Here is a 16,718-nt window from a genome sequence, read left to right on the forward strand (position 1 = left end):
GGAATTTGTTGCCAGAGGATGTGGTTAGTGCAGTTAGTGTAGCTGTGTTTAAAAAAGGATTGGATAAGTTCTTGGAGGAGAAGTCCATTACCTGCTATCAATTAAGTTGACTTAGAAAATAGCTACTGCTATTACTAGCAACAGTAACATGGAATAGACTTAGTTTTTGGGTACTTGCCAGGTTCTTATGGCCTGGATTGGCCACTGTTGGAAACAGAATGCTGGGCTTGATGGACCCTTGGTCTGATCCAGTATGGCATGTTCTTATGTTAACTGTTTTCTATTAGTCTCTACATGACATTCCACAACAACCTTCAGCTGTGTTGCCGCAAAATACTTCAATAAAAGTTTGGTTCTCCCAAGCCTCCCTTTCTAAATAATACTCCCTTAGCCACCCTAGGAGGTTTTCTCTTCCAGATAAATGCAAATAGCCTTTTTTGTAGAGTTTTAAGCTGAGCGTCAGAGATGATGCAGGCCGAATTTGAAACAGATAAATTCTGGGTAAGAAATTCATTTTACCGCCGCCACTCTTCCTAACCAAGACAACATAAATCTATCCCACTTTCCCAAATCCTGTGTTAAAGTAGTTACTAAATGTAAATAATTTAAACAAGATCTGATAATTCCCAGAAAAATTCACTCCCAGATAAAGTACCTTATCTGCACTCCACTTAAATGGATGGGCCAACCTTAATAATTGACTTTGGGATTCATTGAGATAGATTGGCAAAATCTCACTTTTATCCATGTTGACTTTAAAGTCAGATATTCTCCTGTACTCTTGTAATTCCCACACCACAGACTGCAAGGAAATTTCCGGGTGCAAAAGGGTAAACATACCATCATCCGCATAGAACGATATTTTATAGTGGCTACCCCCCATTTTAATTCCCAAAATGTCCAAGGCCCTGCGAATGGCTTCCGCTAATGGTTCTAGGCTAATAGCAAAGGGAAGAGATGACAGAGGGCATCCCTGTCTCGTGCCTCTTTGTATCTTGAAAGTATTGATATGACACCCATTTACCTTTAAGCAAGCCTCCAGACCTCTATACAGTTCCTTCACCCACGTCAAGAAGTGAGCACCTAATCCCATTCTCTCCATTACCTGAAATATAAATGGCCAGTGTACTCTGTGAAATGCTTTTTTCGCATCAACAGCAAATTGCTATCCTACCTTGGCCACTTGAACAAGATTTACAATTTTATGCACATGCTGGCCGTAATTTTCCCAGGCATAAATCCTGCCTGATCAGGGTGGAATACTTCAATCTGCTGTCTTAGTATCTGTGTGAGAATCTTGGCTAGCAGTTTCAGATCGATATCGATCAAAGAAATAGTTCTATAGGAACTGCACAATGCCTGATTTTGGAAGTATTGTTATACCTGCCACATTCATAAACGGTAAAAGATGTTCCCCCTTCTCTGACATAATTAAACATTTTTACTAGTGGGTTCACTAATAGATCTTTAAATTTCTTATGGAACAAGAGATTAAAGACATCCATCTCTGGCGCCTTCCCATTTTCTCTCTGATTGTTTCCATCACTTCCTTACTGGTAATAGGACGCCCCAGAACCTCCCCCATTTCAGGACTCAATATGGGAAATTCTACCTTGTCTAAGTAGTCAAACATTTCCACATCTGAGGCTGTTGTCTCCACTGAATATAATTTTTCATAGAACTATACAAATCTGGATTGAATTGCCTATTCGTTATCGGCCCGCCGCGGGAAATTTCGTTTTCCCGCGGTTCGGGCCGATTTTTGTCTGCTACCCCGAAAACAAAATACCCCAACCCTTCAAATTTAATTACTTACAACCCCCACCGTCCCCCAAGACTTGCCGAAAGTCCCCGGGAGCGATCTCCCCCTCTCGGCCGTCGGCTGCCAGTAAGCAAGATGGCGCCGGTGGCGCTTTGCCCTTACCATGTGACAGGAGCTACCGGTGCCATTGGTCGGCCCCTGTCACATGGTAGGAGCATAGGCACGGGCCATACAGTGCTCCTACCATGTGACAGAGGCCGACCAATGGCACCGGTAGCTCCTGTCACATGGTAAGGGCAAAGCGCCACCGGCGCCATCTTGCTTACTGGCAGCCGACGGCCGAGAGGGGGAGATCGCTCCCGGGGACTTTCGGCAAGTCTTGGGGGACGGTGGGGGTTGTAAGTAATTAAATTTGAAGGGTTGGGTTTTTTTTTTTAATTTTGTGCCCTTCTCCCCCTCCCCCCCCAAAAAAAAAACCTATAGGGAATCACACGACATTTCGTGGTTTTTCCTTTCGTTTTGTCCTCTTTCCCCCCCCCCCCCGGGAATGCAATGAAATAGGAAATAAAGTCGGTATTTCCTATTTCATTGCAAGCCAATGCACATCCTAGTCTCCACTACCATATGCCTCGCAATTTTTAGTTTCTAAAATGAGATTGTGCCATTTTCTCTTTCAGTTAATGAGCTAACAATTTGCTTGCTTTATTTCCAGTTTCATAATATGTCTGCCTAATCTGATCTAATTTGAAAGCTATATCTTCAGCCTCTATTAAACTAATCCTATGTCGAACGTCATCCATCCTACCTATAAGGGTTCGCTTTGGGTTCATTTTATAATTCCAATTCCAGAGCTTTTAAAATCTGCAAAAGGTTTTGCTTCTCTCTCTTTTTCTTTTTGTTAAATGTGCCCATAGCTATCAAATTTCCTTTTACCTCCGCTTTCAAGCAGACCCATATAGTAGTTTGTAGCATCCCCTCAGTATCATTGACAGACAAATCTTTTATGCATGATCTAAGATGGAGAGTGAAATCTTTGTCTTTAATCAAATTATCATTCAATTTAAGTGGAGAGAGAGAGAGGGAACTGTATTTTTCTCTCTCCCTTTCTACTGTTAATTATATGAAGGTGTTATGGTTCTTAGTGCAATTTTACATGTTGTTCTCTTGTACACTTTGCTGTTTTCTTACATGTTGATAATCTCAATAAAATTATTTGCAAAAAAAAAAAAAAAATGGCCTTTCTCCTGGGTGACTTGAACTTCACCTCCCACCAAACTGGAGTATGATCAGACCAGGTGATGCAGCCTATGTTTGCCCCAGGGGACTGTGAGACCAATGACTTTTCTACCAAAAAGAAATCAATCCTAGAATATGAGTTATGCGGACAGCAGTAGAAAGAATAATTCCTACTAGTTAGATTAAACATCTTTCACTCATCTACTACTATCAGTCATCCAGCATCTGTTTAAGAGCTGGTCTATCCTTCTTAGCACGAACTCCACCTTTAGAAGAACTATCCAGTGCCGGATTTCTGGAGAGATTAAAATCCTCTCCCATAATTGTACTTCCCCCTATGAAATGTAACAAATGTTTATTAACCTCATCTAAGAGAGCTCCCTGGGCTGAATTTGGACAATACACATTGACTAAAGTAAATTGTTCACCATTAAGATTAGCCTGAACCATTATATATCATCTTCCCCCCCCCCCCATCTCATTTAACAGAAATTGTTTGTACCACTATTTTATTAGAAACAAAGATACCCATACCCCATATCTAATACCTGGAGAGCATGGCGTAAGAAATTGATGAGAAAATCTGGAGTACAGTAAACGTTCACCTATTTTCCTCATAAGTGTTTCTTGTATAAATGCAACTGAAGCCTGTAAGCGTGTCAATTCTTTAAACATCAGTTGCCTTTTATATGGGGTATTCAAACCCTTTACATTAAGAGAGACAAATTTAAGAGAAACCATAATGAAGAAACCAGCCTCCCTCTTCCCCAAAACCAATCCTACCACACCCCAATCTATCACAAACCAATATGTAAATCCAGTTCCCAACCAATTCCAATCCCTATAGGATAGTCGTATACATCTCTAGTCCCTTATTAACCCCAAATCCCACCCCCATCCTTTTTCCCTCACTGACATCCGTCCTTCCCAATATCCTCATCCACCTAAATATAGCAGACACCTATCACCCAGAGGGGTGAGTCAACCTGCCTGCTATCTTCCCCCCCCCCCAATAAACACCATTCCAAAATTAGTTTACATCCTAATTTTCATATAGCACCTGAAATACTGAAACATTTTTAAAAGATAAACATCTGGATATCAAGAACCCGGCCTACCCAACTCCCACAAATACAACAGGCTCTGCTTTAAAACCAATATAGCACCGAAGACCCTGCAAACCACAAAACCCATCATAGGCTTTTAATAACAAGCAGAGACCCCCAAAACTTTTTAACCCCCTGTCACCAGGCTCGTTTGCTGTAATCGAGACGAGAGAAGTTTTTACTCTTTGCATGAGGAACCAGAATGCTGTGATAACGAGTCTCCAGAATTCCGCCTTAGCCTTCGTCTGCTCTTGCTGATCAGTTGCCACTTGGGCTGCTCTAGGTGTGCAACTTTCACCAGGTTCTCAGCCTGCTGTTCCATTGATGGCAAAGATATTCCTACTGCCTTAAGAATTGCACACGCCTCCTCTACAGATTTAATTCTTGAAATCATGCCACTGACTGTGAAGGCCATACCATTTGGGTACAACCAAAATCAACATCACAGGTTGAAGCTCTCTCCTCCTCTGCAATGTAGCAGGGGAAAGATCATGATGGATATAAAAATGGTGACCTTCCCAAGAAATACCTCCCATCTTCCTGGCAGCTTTCATTACTCTTTCTTTTAACAGAAAGCTGTGCATACATGCAACGATATCCCTGGGTCCATTCCAAGGCACAGCACCCAATGCTCTATGAGCATGATCTATAATGATATCAGTTAAGTCATCGTTAGCATCCACATTCATCTTCAATATTGCCAGGCAAAGTTTCTTTACTACCTGTGATGCATCTGTATATTTTTTTGGATTCCGGCAATCCTTGGTCCCTATGGGACCTATTTTCCAAGTCTCCTACTTTAAGTGACAATTCCACATTTTCTTTATGCAGAATGGCCATTTTGGATTTCAGCTGCATCACAAGTATGGCTTGTTCTTTTACTTGTGCCTCCGTGTCCTCAATACGCTTATTGAAATCCAGCAACTCTGAGCTAAAATTGGCTAGTCTCTCTCGGAACTCCTTTAAAGAACGAATATCAGTCTGTATATCTTTAAACCACTGTTGGAAATCTTGCTTGATAAGAGAATTCGCTTTATCGATAGCAGGAAAAGCATTTTCATCCACGAGGACTCCACTCTCTGCCTCCCCATCTGATTGCTTGTTCGCACTGCTCAAAGTCCTGAAACGTGATCCTGCAGCATCAAAAGAGAATTTATTTTTTTTTTAAGTCTACTGACTTTTTCTGACCTGCTATGTCCTCCAAATCACTGTCAAATTAGCCTCCAGAAATCCTTGATTCGCTGCTTCAGGGATGAGAAAAATACAAAACGCTGAGGGAGGGAGAAGGAGCTATGGACTCAAGCATCCATCTTGCTCAGGTGATGACATTTCTTCCCAGCACGTAGCACATTTAAAACAAATAAGAGAAAATTAATTTCACTCACTGCAAAATTAAGCTCTGGAATTCGTTGCCGGATAATGTAGTTAGGGCAGTTAGTGCAGCTGAGTTTAAAAAAGGTTTAGATAAGTTCCTGGAGGAGAAGTCCATTAACTGCTATTACGTTGACTTAGAGAATAGCCACTGCTATTACTGGCATTAGTAATTAATGTTTGGATACTTGCCAGATACTTGTAACCTGGATTGGCCACTATTGGAGACAGGTTACTGGACTTGATGGACTATCAGTCTGACCCAATATAGCAACGTCTTATGTTCTTATGTTCAAATTGATAAACTAAAGAGTAGCAAACCACCTGGACCAGATGGTATACAAGCCAGAGTGTTGAAATAACTGAAAAATAAAATTGTGGACCTGTAAGCTATCATAAAAATCGTCTATAGTACCTGAAGACTGGAGGGTTGCCAATGTAATCCCAATTTTTCAAAAGGGTTCAAGGGATGATCCAGTAAACTACAGCCCAGCGAGTCTGATGCCTGTGTCAGGCAAAATGGTAGACACTATCATAAAGAATAAAATTGCTGAACATATAGATAGGCATAGTTTAATGGGACAAAGCCAACATTCGCCGTTTATTGTTTAATGTTATGCTGTACTCTTTAGTTCAATACTCTGTTTTATTGTTTAATGTATCGCCTTACTTGCGAAAGTTTTGTTCTATGTAAACCGACCTGATTCGATATGTATATCGAGAAGGTCGGTATATAAAAACTCTAAATAAATAAAATAAATAAATAACATGGATTTAGCCATAGGAAGTCTAGCCTCACCAATCTGCTAGATTTATTTTGAAGGCTTAAACAAACGTGGATAAGGATAAATCAGTTGATATAGTGTATCGGACTTCCAGAAATCATTTAACAAACTCCCTCATGAGCTACTGGTTATGACATGGCATCTGGTTCCCCTTTACCTTTAAAAAATGTAAGAGGTATGAAAACCAATAAACTCTGACCCATTCAGAATTATTTTAAATTGTTCTGAATTATTCTTTAGACTTAAAAATGATCAATGCACAAGTTATATTTAAATGTAAAATAGTTCTAGTTCTATTTTTTTCCCTTCCTTTAAAGAATTGAGAAACTAGCCAGCGCTCTGCTATCTCTGTGATTAATGACCTAAGTATGGCGGAGTTCCCAGAACTTTTCTCTCTCAAGGTAACACAGGACCTGAATAAAATATATTATATTCTTCTGAACTTAAAATAAATATATTTACTGCATCTTAGTACTGCATTTAAACATTAGAAGTTTTAAGAAGCTTGCAGATTAGGAGATTGTACTTATCCTATATTAGTATATGAGATCAAATGTCTTTTTGCCAGTTAAAGACTGATGAGCTGTGATCAAGGCACCCACATGTCTTTCTGTACGTAGATCTGATGGAAGATCAAAGAGTTTCTTTTTTATAGTCAAATGTTCTTGTACATTTAGTTTGACTAATACATGTAGCAATCCGAGATTCTAGGTTAGTTATTCAAACTTATAACCCATGATCTGCAATGTGGGCTAAAAGTATAAAAACAGTGAAGTCCAGTCACTAGGGGCTGTTATTCTGTTTTCAGTGTAACACACCAGAGGCCTCGCTGTTCTAACTCATATTGGTAAGCAACCATTTGATTCATACACATTGTTGTATCATGACTTGATCTGACTTAAATTAATTGATCTGACAATTTGATGTGATTTGATCAATTGCATTTATCAATTGAATTTAATTGTATACTTTTTTCATGTAAAATAAAATATTTTTTAGAACAACTCTTTGAGTATTGTGTGTGGTTCTGATCTCATAAAAATAAACTGAGCTCAGAAGAATGCATTATCCTTAGTGGCACTGATGTGTTAATTTACGTGACAAGGTATTCTAAATGTTCGGAGAGTAACTTTTAAGGGTACCCCTTACTAAAGTCTCTCTACTTAGAATTGCGTATCAGAACGGAACTGAGACAGTTAAAAGACAGAAAACAGAGAACAGGGCTAAATGGTAAATTTTCCCAGTTGAGAAAGATAAATAGTACAGTGCCACAGGGATCTGTTTTGGGACCATTGCTTTTTAATATATTTATACAATCCACAAGGAGTGCAAGAAGACTATAGGTCCAATAATTTCATCTTCAAAATTATTTATTTTAAACGTTCAAAGGAGCCACTCCTGTTTTTAATTCATGCACAAGTGAATGACTGCTTCAGGGTCCCCCGACACGGACCCCGTGTTTCGCCCGAAGGCTGCGTCGGGAGGGACAGTCTGTAATTTTAACAAAGGCTAAAAGAGAACAACAAAACATCAGTGTTAAAAATAATAATGGACCAATTTAAGGGTACAGGATATATTTATTGACGCCGAGACACGTACCTTAAAGTCAGCTGAGGGGTTCACACAGCTAAAGCGACAAGGAGGGCGGGCGGCTAGACTAAACACAGCGTTTTAAAGAGAGCTGTTTTGGCGCGTTTTTGAACCACCAATCAGAACACGAATCAGCTAGCCAATCAGAACAGGACAAACCTGCGCTCAACTAAATGAATATGGTGGTGATGAATTCAATTCAAGAGGATACTAAAAATACATTAGAATGTCATAATACTGTATATTATAGGGAGTATTATAGAAAATATTGTTATAGAAAATGCTGCCACTCAATCTCATTGTTTAGTCCTGCTGGATGCAGGCTATTGAGTGTGAAAATCCATTTCTGCTCTCTACGGATAAGCATTTCGGAAAAGTTTCCTCCCCGACATGGTGGATGAAGCAAATCAATTACCAAAAACTTTAAATCATCCTCAGAGTGCCCTGCTATTTGCCAATGAGGGACAAGGGGAGCAGTTTCACGGCCAGTACGAATGTTTGACCGGTGCTCGATGATACGAGTACGTATCTGTCTAGTGGTTTTACCCACATACAATTTTGGGCAGGGGCACAAAATCACATAGATTACTCCTCGTGAATGACAACTGGTAGAAAATCTTAAGGAAAATTTTTTGTGTGTAATTGGATGTTCAAAATTATTGGTAGAGAGAACAAAAGGACACACTGAACATTGTCCACAGGATTGGTGGCCAGAAAAAACACCTAAAGTGTTACTAAGATTGGGTTGAAAATGTGAATGCACAAGCATATTTCTCAAATTTTTTCCACGGCAAAAAGAAAAACGTAATGGGTAATTAAAAACCTCATGTAAAGATAACATGGACCAGTGACGTTTTAAAATAGAAGTAATAGTGTACACATGAGTTGAAAAAGGCAGAATACAATTAATACATGAATCCTCTGTTCGGGATTGTGGGAGAAAAAGTAAATCACGATTGACATATAGTGCTCTTTTGAAAGCTTTGCGAAGTACCCGGTGAGGGTACCCCCTCTCTTTAAACCGGAGCATCATCTGCTTAGCTTGTGTAATGAAATAATCTTTTGATGAACAGAGGCGTCGGAGCCGGAGTAGTTGTCCAGCTGGTATGTTCATTTTTAAAGGAGTGGGATGGTGACTATCGAATCGTAACAAGGTGTTACGATCCGTACTCTTCCGGTAAATGAACGTACTAAATAATCCTTCGTTTAACTGTACCTGCACGTCTAAAAATGAAATAGTAATGGGGTCAATGCAATGATTAAATTTTAAATGAGGATTGTGGAGTGCAGCATTGCTCCTTCTTTATATTTTTAATATATTTATAAATCATCTGGAAATGGGAACAACAAGTGAGGTGATCAAATTTATCGATGACACAAAATTATCCAAAGTTGTTAAATCATAAGAGGACTGTGAGAAATTGCAAGAGAACCTTGCAAAACTGGGAGACTGGGCATACAAATGGCAAATGAAATTTAATCTGGACATGTGCAAAGTGATGCACTTAGGGAAGAGTAACCCAAAGCAAAGTTCAACATTAGGAGTCACCATTCATGAAACAAATCTAGCCATCATTGTTGATAATACATTGAAATCTTCTGCTCAGTGTGCAGCAGCAGCCAAGAAAACAAATAAAATGCTAGGAATTATTAGGAAAGGAATGGAGACCAAAACAGAATATCATAATACCTCTGTATCGCTCCATGGTGCGATCTCATCATGACTACTGTGTGCAGTTCTGGTCACCAAATCTCAAAAAAGATATAGCAAAATTAGAAAAGGTACAGACAAAGGGAACCAAAATGATAAAGAAGATGGAACGATTCTCCTATGAGAAAAGGCTAAAGAGATTAGGACTCTTCAGCTTAGAGAAGAGATGGCTGAGGAGGAGATATGATGGAGGTCTATAAAATAATGTGTGGCGTAAAATGAGTAAACGTTAATCACTTGTTTACTCTTTCAAAGAGTACAAAGACTAGGGGATACACAATGAAGTTGGTAGGAGATACATTTAAAACTAATAAGAGAAAAAAAATGTTACTGAACGCATAATTAAGCTCTGGAATTCATTGCCAGAGGATGTAGTGAAAGCTATTAGTGTAGCTGTGTTTAAACGAGGTTAGGACAAGTTCCTGGAAGAAAAGTCCATTAACCATTATTAAGGTAGAGTCACAGAAATCCACTGCTTATTCTTGGGATAAACAGCTTGGAATCTATCTTTCTCTGGGGTCCTAACAGTGGCCAAGCCAGGTATTTATGACCTGGCTTGGCTACTGTTAGAAACAGGTTAATGAGCTTGATGGATCTTTGGTCTGACCTAGTATGGCAAATTTATCTACTTATGACTTATTAAAAAATCTTATAAAAACAGCAAAAAGAATAAAAGTAATAATAATAAAAAAGGCCTCCTAACCCTAATAGACAAACTATACAGAAGAAGGATGGAAGTATAAAATGACTCCATCATGTAGTATTTATACAGTCACAAGGTAAGATTCAGATACTACGGCTCAAATAAAAGATAAGAAGCCTAACCGTCAATCTCAAAGGTTTTCCTAAATAGAACCGATTTTAACTGCTTCCAGAAAGTATTTGTGTGGGTCATAGTATTACTCCTGGGGGAATTCTGTGCAAAAAAATTTTAAATTCTGCACACAAAAACTGAAAATTCTGCAATATTCTGCAAACTTTATATTGGTCAAAATAACACAATTTACATGACAGTCTTTAAGTAATTACATTTTAAATGATTACAGAAAAACATTATTACTTAAAGTTGCAGAATTTTAAATATTTTGAGCATAATTTCCTTAGAAATTCACTGTAAGAGTGTCCCTTCCACTCGCTTCCCTACTCCCCTGGCCACTTTGCCCTCCAGGCCCCAACTCCTCCACCTGCCAGTATCTCTCCCCTCCACCTCTAGGCTCAACCCCTTCCACTCTATTGCGAGTCCCAGACTTTGACCCTGTTCTCAGTACTGCCCCTCACACAGGCTCCCTCTGTCCCGCCCTCTCTCACACACTGACTCTCTCTCTAATATACATACACACACCCTCATACAGGCTCTCTCACTCTCTCGCACACACATCCCCTCATACAGGGCCCTCTCTCTTGCATACACACCCACACAAGCTCCCTTTCTCTTTCACACATGCATCCTCACACAGGCTACCTATGTCTCTCTCTCACGCAGCCCTTCACACAGGCTCTGTCTCACACATACACAATTCCTTCACACAGGCTAGCACCCTCACATACACACAATCCCTTTTTCATACACACGAGCTCCCAATCTCTCACACACATACACTCTCCTTCACAGTCTCATCATACAGGCTCCCTCTCTCTGAAACATACACTCAAGCATCCCCCCAGCCCCCCTCTCTTACCTCCCATGCTCTCTCACACCCTCCTGCTCTCTGTCACCCTCCCCCATACCTCTCCCTTCATATAGGCTCCCCCTCTGAAACCCACACTCAAGCATCCCCCCTACTCCCCATCTTACCAACCAAACTGTCTCTCACACCCTCCTGCTCTCTCTCATCCTCTCCACCCCCTCCCCTCTTACCAACAATGCTCTCTGACACCCTCCCCTCTCTCACACACACATTCTCTCTCACGGGCATGCTGCGGGACGCACTCTGTTCGCGGCGAAGATGAAGGCCCGGGCGAGCCGTTCGCAGCACACGGGGGGGCCTTCCATTTTCGCCTTGAGTGGAGCACAGTCCGTTCACGGCACACGGGGGCCTTCCCTTTTCGCCGTGAACGGCGTGCCAGGCCTTCATCTTCACCGCGAACAGAGCACGTCCCGTGTGCTGCGGGATGCGCTCCGTGGCATGCCGGGGTGTCCTCTGCTATTTTCTGCGCAGAATTTAGCAATTCTGCGCAGGGGGGGAATTCTGTGCAAATTCTGCACAGTAGCACAGAATTCCCCCAGGACTAATAGTATGCAAACTCTCAGGAAGAGAATTTCAATAAATAGGGCCAGCCACTGAATAGCTCATTTTTGTATTTCAGAGAAATGTGCCAGAAGAAGTGAGAGGATTTTGAGGAGTCCCTGCTGAGCCGATCTTAGGGCAAGTGATGGAGTGTAGATTTTCAGGGTGGTGCAAATCCATGGTGATGTACTATTCCCTGAATCAACAATAGTGTCTTGAATTTAATTCTCTAGTACACTAGTAACCAGTGCAAGGAATAGAGTACAAAAGTAATTTTCCTAGCGTGTAGCAGATGGACTCAGGACCAATGCGTATAGTGTGCTCCTGATAGCAGATGGAGACGGAGTCAGATTTCAAACTGGCGTCAACACTACATATACCCCTGCAGGAAGCTCTGCTCCTCAGTATTTCTCCATCTCCGTATAAGTTTGGGACTCTACAGACGCTTGCATAGGCTTGGAAAATCCAAACCCAAAGAAGAAAGAAAATTCCAAAATCTTATCTCTATAAGACGAGCCCCGCTCTCCTGCGGTGATACATAAGGGTCCCTCCCCCAGTCGAAAATTCCTGAGGTGATTTCCGTGATCCCTCAGAGTTAAGCCTCGGTCCGGCAGCCGGTTCCCGGCGTGGACTTAGCCCCCAGGAGGGAGCGGCTGAGAGACAGCGGGTGCAAAACCGAGCGCAGCGGTAAAGGTATTTCCCTCTCCTCCCACAGCCAGAGACCGCCTGGCACGAGACCGGGAAGCGCCGAGACAAGGTAAGGTAGAAAACTTTCTTAAGTCTCCAGTCTCTGTGGCTCGGATAGCTGCAGAGATCGCCCGTCGGCGTCTGTCCCATCAGGTTGAGTACCCCCGTCCAGGCTAGTCCCCGATCTGGTTCGAGGGTCCTCCCACGTGGAGACCCTCCGGGAGTGGGATCGCCATCTTATTTGCGTGGTTGCCGGTGCCATTTCCTCCCCTTGATTGCCGTACTGTCCGCCTGAGCTATGCACACAGCAGCAAGCCAGGCGCATAACATAGTTGTGCGCACAGTGGCACGTGCATAGGTGCTGTGCGCACAGTGAGGTGCATGAGGGTGCCGGGCGCATAGCACCACACTCAATATCGCCGGGCGCACAAGTTCGACTGCGCGCACAGCAGCACGCGCATCCCCATATGCGCACAGACCAGCCTGCACGCATATCTTCACAGCCTGCACACATACCCTCGGCGCACCCGGAGGGCATATCTAAGCCTTCCGGCGAGCGCATATAAACGCACAGACCGGGTTTGAATGCCCCTACGCGCACAAACTATGGCACCACCGGCCAAGAAAGCCAAAGTACAAGCCCTCTACTCAGCCTGCCACATAAGAGCTGCGCAGCATGAAGAGGCTACTGCCCTGTGCCTACAGTGCAAGACTGCTCTGGGAGAACCAGGGCAAGGTTCCCCCCAGCCAGTACAGGAATCCGCATCCACTGATAGTACTCCGGACCTCTCTATCCCCAGCTCGGCCCTCCAGACGGGACCCTCAGGGAACGTCGCTGGGTTCAATATAGACCCAGGAACCTTTTCCTGGGTGGAATTCTTTAAAGGTCTGCAAATCTTCGTCCAGGCACAATCGGCGCCACCAATGACACAGCCACAGCCTCCATTAGAGGACTCAAACCTCCCAGGCCCTTCTTGGCCTCCCAGAAACGTGCCTCCTCCGGACAAAAGCCTAACATTAGGGGACACAGACACCTCGGAGGAAGACCAAGACTCCCTGGAGGAAGGGGAAATCCCTCTAGGAACGGAACCATACCGAACCATGATGCGTTTTTTCTCCAAAGACGAACTACCAGACCTCGTGTCCGGGAGCCTGAGGGAGCTGGCCATCCCAGACACAAACGCCTCAGCAGAACCAAAGATGAACCCTCTTCTGGTAGGGCTCCATCAGGCCTCACGACATTTCCCATTACTGCAAGCCGTACAACAGCTGATCAACTTGGAATGGAATACCCCAGAGGCCAGTTTCAAGGGAGGACGGGCCCTAGAAACTTATATCCACTGGAACCCTCAGCCAAAGATCTCCTGGTGTTTCCCAAAGTAGACGCCATGGTCTGCGCAGTCACAAAGTGCACCACCGTTCCAGTCAGAGGAGGAACTGCATTCAAGGATGCCCAAGACAGACGTCAGGAGTCCATCCTTAAACAGACATTTGAGGCAGCAGCTATGTTACTACAGATTGCTGCCTGCTGTGCAGTGGTGACACGCATGCTTGTCACAGGCCAGGAACACAACCACACCCCTTCGAAACATTAGAACCAGCTATATCCTTCCTCACGGATGTGACTTCCAACCTGGTGCACACCTCAGCCAGGGGCGTCTCATCCATCGTGGCAGCCAGAAGGCAACTCTGGCTTCAAAGCAGGTCAGCCGACGTGACTTCCAAGACGAAACTCACGAGAATGCCGTTTAAAGGAACCCTCCTGTACGGAAGCGAACTGGAGAAGTTAGCTGACAAATGGTGCGATTCTCCAGTACCTCGGCTACCGGAGGACAAGATCAGGAACATCCAGGGACAGAGGATCACAGCATTTCAGACCGTACAAGAATACATACCAAGCACCTTGCCCCGCAGGCAGGGGTCATTCCTTTCGGAACAAACACAACAAGAGGGGAGCCATTTCAGGTCCAGGCCCCAGCTGCACCCCACAATGAGAATCAACAGACCCATCCACAGGAAGAAGCCATAGGGGGCAGGCTTGCCTGATTCTACCAAAGATGGGTCACGATGACATCAGATAAGTGGGTCGCGAGGGATACTTCCTGGACTTTCACAATATCCCTCCAGACAAATTTGTGAAGTCTCCCTGCCATTCCCCCTCCAAGAGGACGGCAGTGGAAATCACCCTAACCAAATTGATCGCCTTAAAGGCAATAACACCGGTGCCCACGCACCAACGGAATACTGGACATTATTCAATCTATTTTATCGTCCCCAAGAAAGAGGGAACGTACCAGTCCATCCTGGACCTCAAGTCTGTCAACCGTTACCTCAGGGTACCACACTTCCGCAAGGAAACCCTATGCTTGGTCATAAGGGCGGTACAGCCGGGAGAATTTCTGACCTCCCTGGACCTGTCAGAAGCCTATCTGCAAATCCCGGTCCATCACGATCATCAGCGCTTTCTACGCTTCACGATCCTGGACCATCACTACCAGTTCCGAGCGCTACCCTTCGGGCTAGCTACAGCCCCTCGGATGTTCACCAAAATCATGGTTGTAGTGGCAGCGACACTGAGGAAAGAAGGAATCCTCGTTCACCCATATCTGGACGATTGGCTGATCAGGGCAAAATCTCCAGAGGAAACTCATCACACGACCACCAGCGTCAAGAATCTACTGGAGAACCTCGGATGGGTCGTCAACGCAACCAAGAGCTGTCTGCAGCCCTCCCAATCTCTAGAATACCTGGGAGTCCGGTTCGACACCCAACAGGACAAGGTAATTCTTCCCCCTACAAGGAGAAGGAAATTGATGGACCAGTTGAGAAAACTGTTGAAACGGTTTTTCTCAACTGGTCCCATACCGTGGGACTACTTGGAGGTAGTCCCACGGTATGGAACTACCTCCAAGTCCTCGACCTCATGACATCAACCCTAGAAGTCGTACCATGGGCAAGGGCCCACATGCAACCACTACAACTTTCCCTACTGTCACGATGGAACCCAATGTCCCAGGACTACACCGTCCACCTCCAGTTACCGGCGGAGGTATGGATCCAGCTCCTATGGTGGCTACAAGAAGACCACTTGAGCAAGGGAGTAAGGCTATCCCCACCGACCTGGGTCTTGCTCACCACGGATGTGAGCCTACGAGGGTGGGGAGCCCACTGCTAGGAACTGACGGCTCAGGGACAATGGAACAAGGAAGAGTTGGGATAGAACATCAACCGGCTGGAAGCCCGGGCAGTCAGACTAGCCTGCCTACGATTCAGTCACAGACTCCGGGGCAAATCTGTCAGAGTCATGTCGGACAACGCCACAACAGTGGCCTACATCAATTGACAGGGAGGAACCAGAAGCCAACAGGTTTCCCTCGAAACAGACCCCCTTATGGTGTGGGCGTAAGCAAACCTACAAGGGATCTTGGCTGCCCACATTGCGGGAAAGGACAACGTCGCTGTGGATTACCTCAGCAGGGAAAGTCTAGACCCAGGGGAGTGGAGACTGTCAACCACAGCCTTCCATGGCTGGGGAACTCCAGCCATGGATCTTTTGGCAACCCGGTCCAACACCTAAGTTCCCAAGTTCTTCAGCCGCAGACGGGAACCACAATCCCAGGGGATTGACGCCCTCATCCAGACCTGGCCACAGGACGTCCTGCTGTATGCCTTTCCTCCATGGCCACTACTGGGAGGGATCATCCACAAGATAGAACACCACAGGGGGCTAGTACATCTAGTGGCCCCGGACTGGCCAAGAAGGCCATGGTACTCAGACATGCGAAGACTTCTGGAGGGGAACCCTCTGTGTCTACCTCCACACAGAGATCTGCTCCAGCAAGGACTGATCCTCCACGAAGACCCAACTCGATTCTCGCTTATGGTCTGGCCATTGAGAGGACTCGCCTGAAGAAGAGCGGATACTCGGGGGCAGTGATTGACACCTTGCTCTGAGCATGCAAGTTTTCCACATCCTTAACTTACATACGAATATGGAGAACATTCGAAGCCTTGTGTGAAGACCGCGACATCCTTCCGTGGACAGACAAAATTCCCATGATCCTGGAATTTCTGCAGGACGGCTTGACGAAGGGGCTGTCTCTCAACTCCATCAAGGTTCAACTGGCCACGCTGGCCTGCTTCAGAGCCAAAGTGGACGGCATCAGTCTAGCTTCCCATCAAGACGTCTCCCGCTTCCTGAAAGAGGTCAAGCAAATCCAACCACCACGAAAGTGGCCGGTA

At 44.4% G+C, this 16,718-nt stretch overlaps 1 protein-coding gene across 2 annotated transcripts in view; it reads right to left on the reverse strand.

Moving 5' to 3' along the window:
• MON1A (MON1 homolog A, secretory trafficking associated) overlaps positions 1-1,876 on the reverse strand; it is an 85,088-nt gene extending 83,212 nt beyond the window's left edge. Inside the window, exons 1-2 of one of the 2 annotated variants that reach the window (XM_029599630.1) lie at positions 1,817-1,860; positions 1,025-1,105 (exon numbers count right to left, since the gene is read on the reverse strand). The gene's annotated coding sequence lies outside the window, so the exon portion shown is untranslated. Of the gene's footprint in view, positions 1-1,024; positions 1,106-1,816 lie in introns of both variants that reach the window. The other variant, XM_029599631.1, reaches the window with a different exon arrangement.
• Positions 1,877-16,718: the final 14,842 nt, after the last annotated feature.

Source organism: Rhinatrema bivittatum, chromosome 4 (genome assembly GCF_901001135.1).
Source record: "Rhinatrema bivittatum chromosome 4, aRhiBiv1.1, whole genome shotgun sequence".
Classification (NCBI taxonomy): domain Eukaryota; kingdom Metazoa; phylum Chordata; class Amphibia; order Gymnophiona; family Rhinatrematidae; genus Rhinatrema; species Rhinatrema bivittatum.